The following is a 10,234-nucleotide window of genomic DNA, read 5'->3' as shown; positions in this document are numbered from 1 at the left end:
GATTGATTGATTGATTGATTGATTGATAAGTTGATTGACATGTTAAAGAATGTGACCATGTAATGCTTTAAAAAGGTAAATCGGTGGCACAAAAAGCCAAAAGGCTTGTTTCCATTGTGGTCCATTAAATATTCATCACATTTCATACATTCAATAATAAAATATGTATAACCTGTAACATGTATATACACATTATGTCACATTATGTTAAATGGATGAATGATGTACATATACACAGTGTACATGGCAGGTTATTTAAAAGACAATATAAAATACAAAAACAAATCTGTACATATATATATATATATATATATATATATATATACACACACTATGTACATGGAGCTTTTTCTGAGCTGGTCCTTGGTGAAACAGTCTGAGATGCATAGGGTTTGTTTGGGGTGTACCAAAGTGGCCCCCAGCATTTGAGTGGAAAGAAGCTTGGAAAAGTCTTGTGTACAAAAAGCGAAGTCAAAGCAGGGATTTATGAGCGAGCTGCCAAGGAGGTGCTTCATCGGGCTGAACTGAAGGATGTTTGGAGCCAAACAGCCAGCGCCGCCCTGGAGACCGAGTCATGAGGCTAATATTAGGGCGGGGGTGGGGGGGACTGATTACACTATTAGCTCTTTGGCGTCAAAGTAGGCACACCCTTTGGACTTCACCGCGGTGCCCTCCATCCTACATGAGATTAAGACGCGCCAAGGCGAGCATGCCGAGGTCGACCGCAGGCTGACTCACCGCCTCCTCTGCGCATTCTTTTCAGGCTGAAAGGCGAGCCGGGCCCTTCTTTTTTTGGGCAGCTGGTTGGACGGCGTGCGGCGCGGGACGCTAAAGTCGGAGGGAAAACTGTTGTCACCTTCTTAATGCTCTGCGAGTCCTGCTCCTAAGTGGCTCTAACTGCTACACGTATAAAAGTCAAACTGAAGTGACAGTATAATGACTCTGGTGGTCAATCCCGCGCAGGAAGTCCTGCGTGTCCAGCTGCGCCTGGGAAGAACACACACACACTGACAAACACACACACACTAAGAAACCCACTCAAGGTAAGAAACACACACACTGAGAAACACACACACACTAAGAAACACACACACCGAGGAACACACACAGTAAGAAACACACAGTAAAAAACACACTAAGAAAGACACACACTAAGAAACACACACACTGAGGAACACACACAGTAAGAAACACACTGAGAAACACACACACTAAGAAACACACACACTGAGGAACACACAGTAAGAAACAGACACACAGTAAGAAACACACACACTGAGGAACACACAGTAAGAAACACACACACTAAGAAACACACACACTGAGGAACACACACAATAAGAAACACACACAGTAAGAAACACACTGAGAAACACACACACTAAGAAACACACACACTGAGGAACACACAGTAAGAAACAGACACACAGTAAGAAACACACACAGTAAGAAACACATCATACTGAGGAACACACAGTAAGAAACACACACACAGTAAGAAACACACACACAGTAACAATCACCATACTTGCCAACCCTCCTGGATTTTCAGGGAGACTCCTGAAAATCAGCGCCTCTACCGAAAACTTCCCAGGACAAATTCTCTCCCGAAAATCTCCCGAAATTCAGGCTTAGCTGGAGGTCACGCCCCCTCCAGCTCCAGCATGTCTGCCCAATGACGTTATAACTGTAGAATGATCGAGGGCAAATTCTTGGTTTCTTATGTGGGTTTATTGTTATGCAGTTTCATTAACGTCCTCCCAGCGCAGTAACAACACACAACAACAGCAGTCACGTTTTCGTCTACCATAAATTCAGGTCGTCTGCCATAAACAGCAATGTTGTGACACTCTTAAACAGGACAATACTGCCATCTACTGTACATGCATATGTGACGATAACATCTACGGTTTTTAGTGAGTGCAGAAGAACGAGGAAGATACAGCCGTGGCGACGCCGACGACGAGTAAGATGAAGAAATACGCTTGTAAGTTCCAAGCCGCAGCTGCGATTGGACCTGGATAGCCTCCGGAAATAAGTAGTAGACTACCAAGTGATTGGCAGTGAAGATCTTCTTCAGGAAGCAAAGATTGACCAGTTTTGGGCCATGCTAGGGAGAGATGGAAGATTCCAGACTCTAGTGCATTTGATGAAAGCACTTTTGTGCGTGCCACACAGCAATGCATCATCAGAGAGGGTGTTCAGCATGGTTAGAAAAATACTGGCAGAAAATAGAACAAGGATGGACAATTCAACCCTTAACTCAACAATGAGTAGATGAGTGTTATGTGTGTAAATAAATGAACACTGAAATTCAAGTATTTCTCTTATTGATATATATATATATATATATATATATATATATATATATATATATGTCTTGATTGGATTATCCAGAGAATAGTGCTCGATACCGTGGTAGAGCGCAATATGTAGGTGTGGGAAAAATCACAAGACTACTTCATCCCTACAGAACTGTTTCATGAGGGGTTCCCTCAATCATCAGGAGACTTCATCAGGAGATCATCTCACTGAAAGTCAAGTATTTCTTATATATATAAATGAAATACTTGACTTGGTAAATTCTAGCTATATACTCCTCCCCTCTTAACCACGCCCAGCCCACCCCCGACCACGCCCCACCCCCGAGGTCTCAAGGTTGGCAAGTATGAGAAACACACAGTAAGAAACACACAGTAGAAAACACACACTGTATCTTACTGTGACTTACACTTGCATCACATCTCACAATCTTGACATCGCACTGTGTCCAATATTTTCGAAGAAAGATAAAATAAGTCATATTTTTGGTTCATTTAATAGTCCCAACATATATTCCAATATTCCAATATAGGACTCAGTATTATCCAAACTAAATTCAGTTTTTCCTACTGATATCCTCTCCAGTCAGGTACACGGTATTGATAGTATCGACATATGGATTGATCAGCACTTGGCTTCTTGTGTCGTGCTGCTCAGCCTGTGTGCTTAGTCTTTCCTTCTCTTCTTGTCCTCCAGTGGTAACGCTACATAGAAGAAACTGAATGTACTCTCTGCCGTGGTGGTGAGGACTAGTCTTAAAAGCGGCTTCTGGACCATGTTGTGGTTACAGCTGGCTGTCGACGTCAAGCGGCCCCGCCCCCTCCTGTAGTGCACTAGGAACATACAAAGGTCACCTTGGGCCTGCATCCATGTTGAAAGGATCTTCCGGGCGAGTAAAATCCTTAAGCCAGGTCACCGTGAAGCCCACGGATCACCGGAAAAAAGTCAAGTAAATTGACTTGATCATGTTTCTGCATGCTAACTGCTAATACATGACCATTACACGGCCTGGTTTAAAGTCACGCCACAGCCCACGGCCCTAAGGTATTGTTGAGTGACAACTCCCCCGCCGTATCGTCAAGATCAAAGGACCCGTTGCCATGGAAACCTCATTCCAACGGTACCTGAAAGGACAAAGCCCCTCCTGAGAAGACCAACACTGTGTAGGAGGCGGTCCCTAACACCATCCCACAAGGTGACAGTCTGACCTCCGACCTCCGCTATGTGATGATTACATAAGTCTCTCGTCTCGGAACTCCGCCTTCCTTTGCTTCCCAACGACTTCAAGCACTTTGGGGCACTTCTTGTCTCCTCCTGCTATCTCAAGAGAGGAGCTCTTCAAGACATATGGAACCACTAGCAATGCATCCTGGGAAAGATGGCATTCTGAACAAGACCACACGCCGTACTTCAAGCCTCTTCTCTGAAGTCTCCTTTTCTTCTTCACTGCTTTTAGCCCGGCAGACTATTTTCCCCAGGGGGAATCATGGAAATTGAAATTGGCAGCGTGAACTCTGCCTAGCAACAAGTGGCACATGTGTCATGTGACTTGGAAAATGAGCAATTATGTTGCTTTCCAGAAGAAAGTCAAACACAATTTGTTCCAGGCTGCTGCTTGACGTCTGATTTGTTTGCCTTTGGACATTTTTAATAGTCACTGAACAAATATGTGCCAGGGTCAAACTGCCCCGACCCGAACATAGGGATGGACGCAGAATCTATACCGTGGAATATTTTGCAGCGTCTTGCCATATATCACACCACATTCTTTGATATGTAAATGATAATAAAAACATTTCAAAAAGAGTTAAAAAGGTTCCTAATTTAGCTGCAACACAGGGACTTCCAACATTTTTGATCTCGTGGTGGAACATGAGGCTAAAAAAACTTGGCCAGGGGCTGAAAACTGACTGCATGTAAAGTAAATATATATATATATATATATATATACATATATATATATATATATATATGCATCCATTTTCTACCGCTTAATCCCTTTGGGGTCGCGGGGGGCGCTGGTGCCTATTCCAGCTACAATCGGGCGGAAGGCGGGTACACCCTGGACAAGTCGCCACCTTATCACAGGGCCAACACAGACAGACAGACAACATTCACACACTAGGGACCATTTAGTGTTGCCAATCAACCTATCCCCAGGTGCATGTCTTTGGAGGTGGGAGGGGCCTATCCCCAGGTGCATGTCTTTGGAGGTGGGAGGGGCCTATCCCCAGGTGGATGTCTTTGGAGGTGGGAGGGGCCTATCCCAAGGTGCATGTCTTTAGAGGTGGGAGGAAGCCCGTGTACTCGGAGGGCGGGAGTATGTATATATATATATATATATATATATATATATATATATATATATATTCACTAACAATACTTTTTAAAAGTGATTGCAGATAGAAATGAGCTATTAAGTAATAATCTGGTGCAGAACACATCTCAAAGTGTCGGTGCAGTCCCTTCAAATAAAGACTCGACTAAACTAAAACATTACTATTCGATGCAGATGGAAGCTGTGTGTGGTGAAACGTATCATGTCAGAAGAATGTCATGTGTTTCATTTTTAAGTAGACTCATAGAAAGCAGGCAGTTCCTGATGATCAAATAGTAGAAGTATCAAATTTAAGGTATTGCCATCTGTAAAGCTAAAGAAAAGAAGCTAAGTGGGTTAAAACATGCAAATTGTGATTACAACAGCAAATTAATATTCTCCTGTTTATTCTTTGTTAGGTTGCATTCGTCTTTGTCCTGCATCGTCAAATGTTGGAGTATCAAAGTTGATCAAGAGACTGAAGGGGTTGTGACATTCACAAACGAACCAAATCTATTGACTGGCTCATTGACATCAACCATTTTTTTCGTTTTGTTTTTGAAGCGTGACAGTGATGAAACATCTACTTCTCCACCAAGGCAGAAACACTTTGCGCAGTGTGGTTGTGGTCTCCTCTCCGCTCTGACTGGAATGGAATAGACTTCACTGACATTGCACTTAGAAGTAGAAGGGAAACGTGCTTTCAGTCTCAGAGCAGACATGCGGTAGACAGGAAGAAAGTCTCATGGCAGCACCGTTTGTACGTTGGCGACATTAAAGAGTTACACGCTTTCATGTCTCCTGTTAGAATAATTATGTATAAGTTATAACACAACTCTTATGCTCAAAGGCTGTTGCTATAGTTATTATCAATTGTGCTGAAGTTGTACTTTTCTGTCCATGCAAAGGGACAACTTGCAATCTTGGCTTGCGAGTCGTCTCGTATCAGTGTTTGTGTCCAGACCCGGCCTGCTGTCTGCCAAGGGCGAACATTGAGTACCATGACGCAGACAAAGCAGAGACTGGGCGATATCACGAGTGTCAGCACATTTCCATTTCTGAATAATCTTTTATTGTGTCTAACTGGGGCTGCTGACATTACCCCCCTTCCTTCAGAAGCAGCCTCAGTGATGTAACCAGGGACCTCCCAAATAACTAAAGGAGCACGTGGGACTGTGCCTTAGAGCAATGGTTCTCAACCTTTTTTCAGTGATGTACCCCCTGTGAACATGTTTTCAATTCAAGTACCCCCTAATCACAGCAAAGCATTTTTGGTTGAAAAAAAGAGATAAAGAAGTAAAATACAGCACTATGTCATCAGTTTCTGATTTATTAAATTGTATAACAGTGCAAAATATTGCACATTTGTAGTGGTCTTTCTTGAACTATTTGGAAAAAAAGATATAAAAACAACTAAAAACTATTTAGAAATAAACAAGTAATTCGATTATAAATAACGATTTCTACACATAGAAATAATCATCAACTTAAAGTGCCCTCTTTGGGGATTGTAATAGAGATCCATCTGGATTCATCAACTTCATTCTAAACATTTCTTCACAAAAAAAGAAATCTTTAACATCAATATTTATGGAACATGTCCACAAAAAATGTAGCTGTCATTGTTGCATTTCTTTTCACAGTTTATGAACTTACATTCATATTTTGTTGAAGTATTATTCAATAAATATATTTATAAAGGATTTTTGAATCGTTGCTATTTTTAGAATATTTTTAAAAAATCTCACCTACCCCTTGGCATACCTTTAAGTACTCCCAGGGGTACGCGTACCCCCATTTGAGAACCACTGCCTTAGAGTGTAGATTGGAACTGTAACTAAGTGTACAGCCCAATACATCTCTCCTCATGAGTAAAATTTAACTCTGTCTCTGCATGATTCCTTGCTTATTGTCTGTTTAATAGTTGTCATCAGTGTTTGAACCTGACATCTTCTTGGTCCTTCGCGCCGGATTCCAACACGTCTGACGATTCCAGCAAGGTGAGTAAAACCAGAAGACCATGGCAACCATTTCCCATTGAGGAGCTTCTTTTCTCTCCCCCGGCTGGGATCTGAGCATTGACAGGAAGAACCGAAGACGAGAGGGGGAACGTAGTTTTCAGAGAGTATGTTTTGAATTAGAAAAATTGAACTCTGTCTCTGCATGATTCCTTAGTTCTTGTCTGTTTAATAGATGTCATCAGTGTTTGAACCTGACACTCCAAACATCCCAAAAAGTTGCTGGATTTGTCGCTAGTCGCTTTGTAGAAAGAAATTCACAAAGAGAAGTTGGAAAGATTCCAGATCTAGCGAGAAAGTCTCCAAGCTGACAACACTGTGCTGTGTGAAAAATAAAGACCCGCCTTAAGTTGCTCCTGATTGGTTGACACTTCTGTGGTTGGATGGATTTAGGCACAAGAATTGATGGATTGGTCTGTGATTGGTTCGTTTTATAACTCACTCAGAATTACCACGTTCCCTTTGTGCTTATCAGTCGCAAACAACGACGACGCTTTTGATCACGTCTTCACAGAAGTCTCGCGAGATTATAGCGGCCATATTTTGGAAATGATCCACAATCGACTGATTCATGACTTTCCAACTAGACATGGACCGTTCCATATTACATAGAGCAGTGCTTTTCAGATACAGTCAGGTGTGCCGTGGGAGATTATCTAATTTCACCTATTTCGGTTAAAAATATTTTTTGCAAAGCAGTAATTATAGTATGCAAATTATGTGTTGTTGCTGAGTGTCAGTGCTGTCTTGAGCTTGGCAGAGTTACCCTGTAATACTCTTCCATCTCAGTAGGTGGCAGGTGGTAGCTAATTGCTTTGTATATGTCGGAAACAGTGGGAGGCAGTGTGCAGGTAAAAAGATATCGAATGCTTAAACCGATAATGAACAAAAGAACTGAGCTGCTTGCAAAGTCAACAAAAACAGAATGGTGGACGACAGCAAAGACTTACTGTGGAGCAAAGACGGCGTCCACAATGTACATCCCAGCATGACATGACAATCAACAATGTCCCCACAAAGAAGGATAAAAACAACTAAACTCTTCTTGATTGTTAAAACAAAGTAGATGCGGGAAATATCGCTCAAAGGAAGACATGAAACTGCTACAGGAAAATACCCATAAAAGAGAAAAAGCCACAAAAATAGAAGCGCAAGACAAGAAGTAAAAAACTACATGCGGGAAAACAGCAAAAAAGTGCAAATAAGTCAGAGTGTGATGTGACAGGTGGTGACAGTACACCTACTTTGAGAAAAGAGCTGTAGTCATGCATGCTTGCTTATGCTTTAAAGCAGGGGCGCTCACACTTTTTCTGCAGGTGAGCTACTTTTCAATTGACCAAGTCGAGGAGATCTACCTCATTCCTATTTATAATTTATATTTATTTATTTATGAAAGAGACATTTTTGTTAACAAGTTAATGGTGTTTAATGATAATACAAGCATGTTTAACACACATAGATTCCTTTCTTTCATGAAGACAAGAATATAAGTTGGTGTATTTGATTCTGATGACTTGCATTGATTGGAATTAGACAGTGGTGCTGATAATGCCCTGCGATGAGGTGGCGACTTGTCCAGGGTGTACCCTGCCTTCCGCACGATTGTAGCTGAGATAGGCGCCAGCGCCCCCCGCGACCCCGAAAGGGAATAAGCGGTAGGAAATGGATGGATGGATGGATGCTGATAACGTCCGCATTTTCAAATGGAGGAAAAAAAAAGTCCTCCTTTCTGTCCAATACCACATGAAAGTGGTTGGATTTGGCATCTCATTTGTCCAACTTGCATACTGGTTTTTAAACACTTTGTTATGAAAGTAGCATATGTGTGTGGCCCTTTAATGTCGGGCAGCAGGTGAGCGACGTCAGTGAGTGTGCGGGTGGGCAAGCAAGTGAGAAAGCGGTCGCTGAGGGCGGGGGAGAAATACATTGGCATCAAACTCCGCAGCTTGCTAGCTTGTGCACGCTAGCTTTCTGAGACTCTTATTTTGTTAGCACAGACAGGATGAAACAGGTCTTTTATGGTGAAGACAGGAACTGTGCAGTCGGTCTTTAGAGTTTTGACAGTAGGTACGGAGTCTCTAGAAATAAAATGTGTTTCACTGCGTCCGCCCTGTTAGTGATTTTTTTTCTTAAATATGAGCTCGCAGCAGCCAGCGTCATCTCACAAGATCCTCGGGTGCCGAGAATGTCAAACAACTGACGAAAGTGAAGTCTTGGTATGATTGATGATTGCTCATTTTTATGTATATTTTTTAATGCCTGGCTTGAGATCGACTGACACACCCTCCGAGATCGACCAGTCGATCGCGATCGACGTAATGCCCACCCCTGCTTTAAAGTCATGTCCAACAATTGTGACGACGACTTTCTACTGTCAACTGAGTTTAGTTTTTTAATGACGTCTGCTGGTGGTGTGCCTCCGCATTTTTTCAACGCAAAAATGTGCCTTGGCTCAAAAAAGGTTGAAAAACACTGACATAGAGATCTATCCAGACCATGTATTGATTGTTCAGCTTGGACTTTCAGTTCAATAATCTCACCTATTAGATGTGATCTCAAACTACTGAGACAACATCTAATAATACAAACAAGTTTCCAATCCATATGTACTTGAACTTACCACAGTTAGGATAGAGCTGTGGGACCAAGAAGAAATGACCAAGAGTCAGTTGAGGTTTTCACCCGACAATATCTTCTTTTAAACACGCCATGTTTCAGTGAGTCTACAGCAGCAGCCACAAACGTAAACATTCCTCCCACCGCAGCCACAAAAGTAGTTTGACTGCCTCATTGAGCAGAATTCGCTGTGCAAGCCGGAGAGAGGGGGATAAGCATTAAAAAAAAAACAAGAGCTTGAAGTCTCCAAGAATTACAACCAACTTTACCACTGAAAAAGATTTCAATACATTTTAATTTCCGCAGCCACTTTCCCTGCATGTCTCGTAATGAATTAGCAAACAAAAGAATTCCACGAATGACCCGCGACCACGCAAGGAAAATACATGATGGCAAGTGTATTTTGCTGTGGTCAGACCGCCTCAGCAGAATGATTCTTCACTCGCAACACCTGCCGTCAAGGTGAGCTGCCAACACCACGGCCGCGGCTAGATTGTCACTCATATAGTCCACTGGCTGCCATGAGGTGGACACAAAGGAACATTTGACAAAAATGTGATGGTTCGGCAAACATCAGCTTCCACTGCAGCATCCATCCCATCCATTTTCTACCGCTTGTCCCGTACATGTGACGTCAATGTGAGGCAAATATCACCTGGCAGCTTCAAATAGACGCTAATAGAAAGTAGCATTGTTCCTTCACCACGTCGCAATATGCTTCTTGGAAGCCAAAAATGGAGGATTAAACGCGGCATCAATGGACTTAACCGGCTTTTAAATGTTTGCTATATACAAACACTGTTTGCATATGAGTTGGGAAATTGTGTTAGATGTAAATATAAACGGAATACAATGATTTGCAAATCCTTTTCAACCCATATTCAGTTGAATATGCTACAAAGACAACATATTTGATGTTCAAACTGATAAACTTTTTTTTTTGTTGCAAATAATCATTAAC

This window comes from Nerophis ophidion, linkage group LG12 (assembly GCF_033978795.1).
Source record: "Nerophis ophidion isolate RoL-2023_Sa linkage group LG12, RoL_Noph_v1.0, whole genome shotgun sequence".
NCBI classification, from domain to species: domain Eukaryota; kingdom Metazoa; phylum Chordata; class Actinopteri; order Syngnathiformes; family Syngnathidae; genus Nerophis; species Nerophis ophidion.
Note: the sequence above shows the minus strand (reverse complement) of the source record.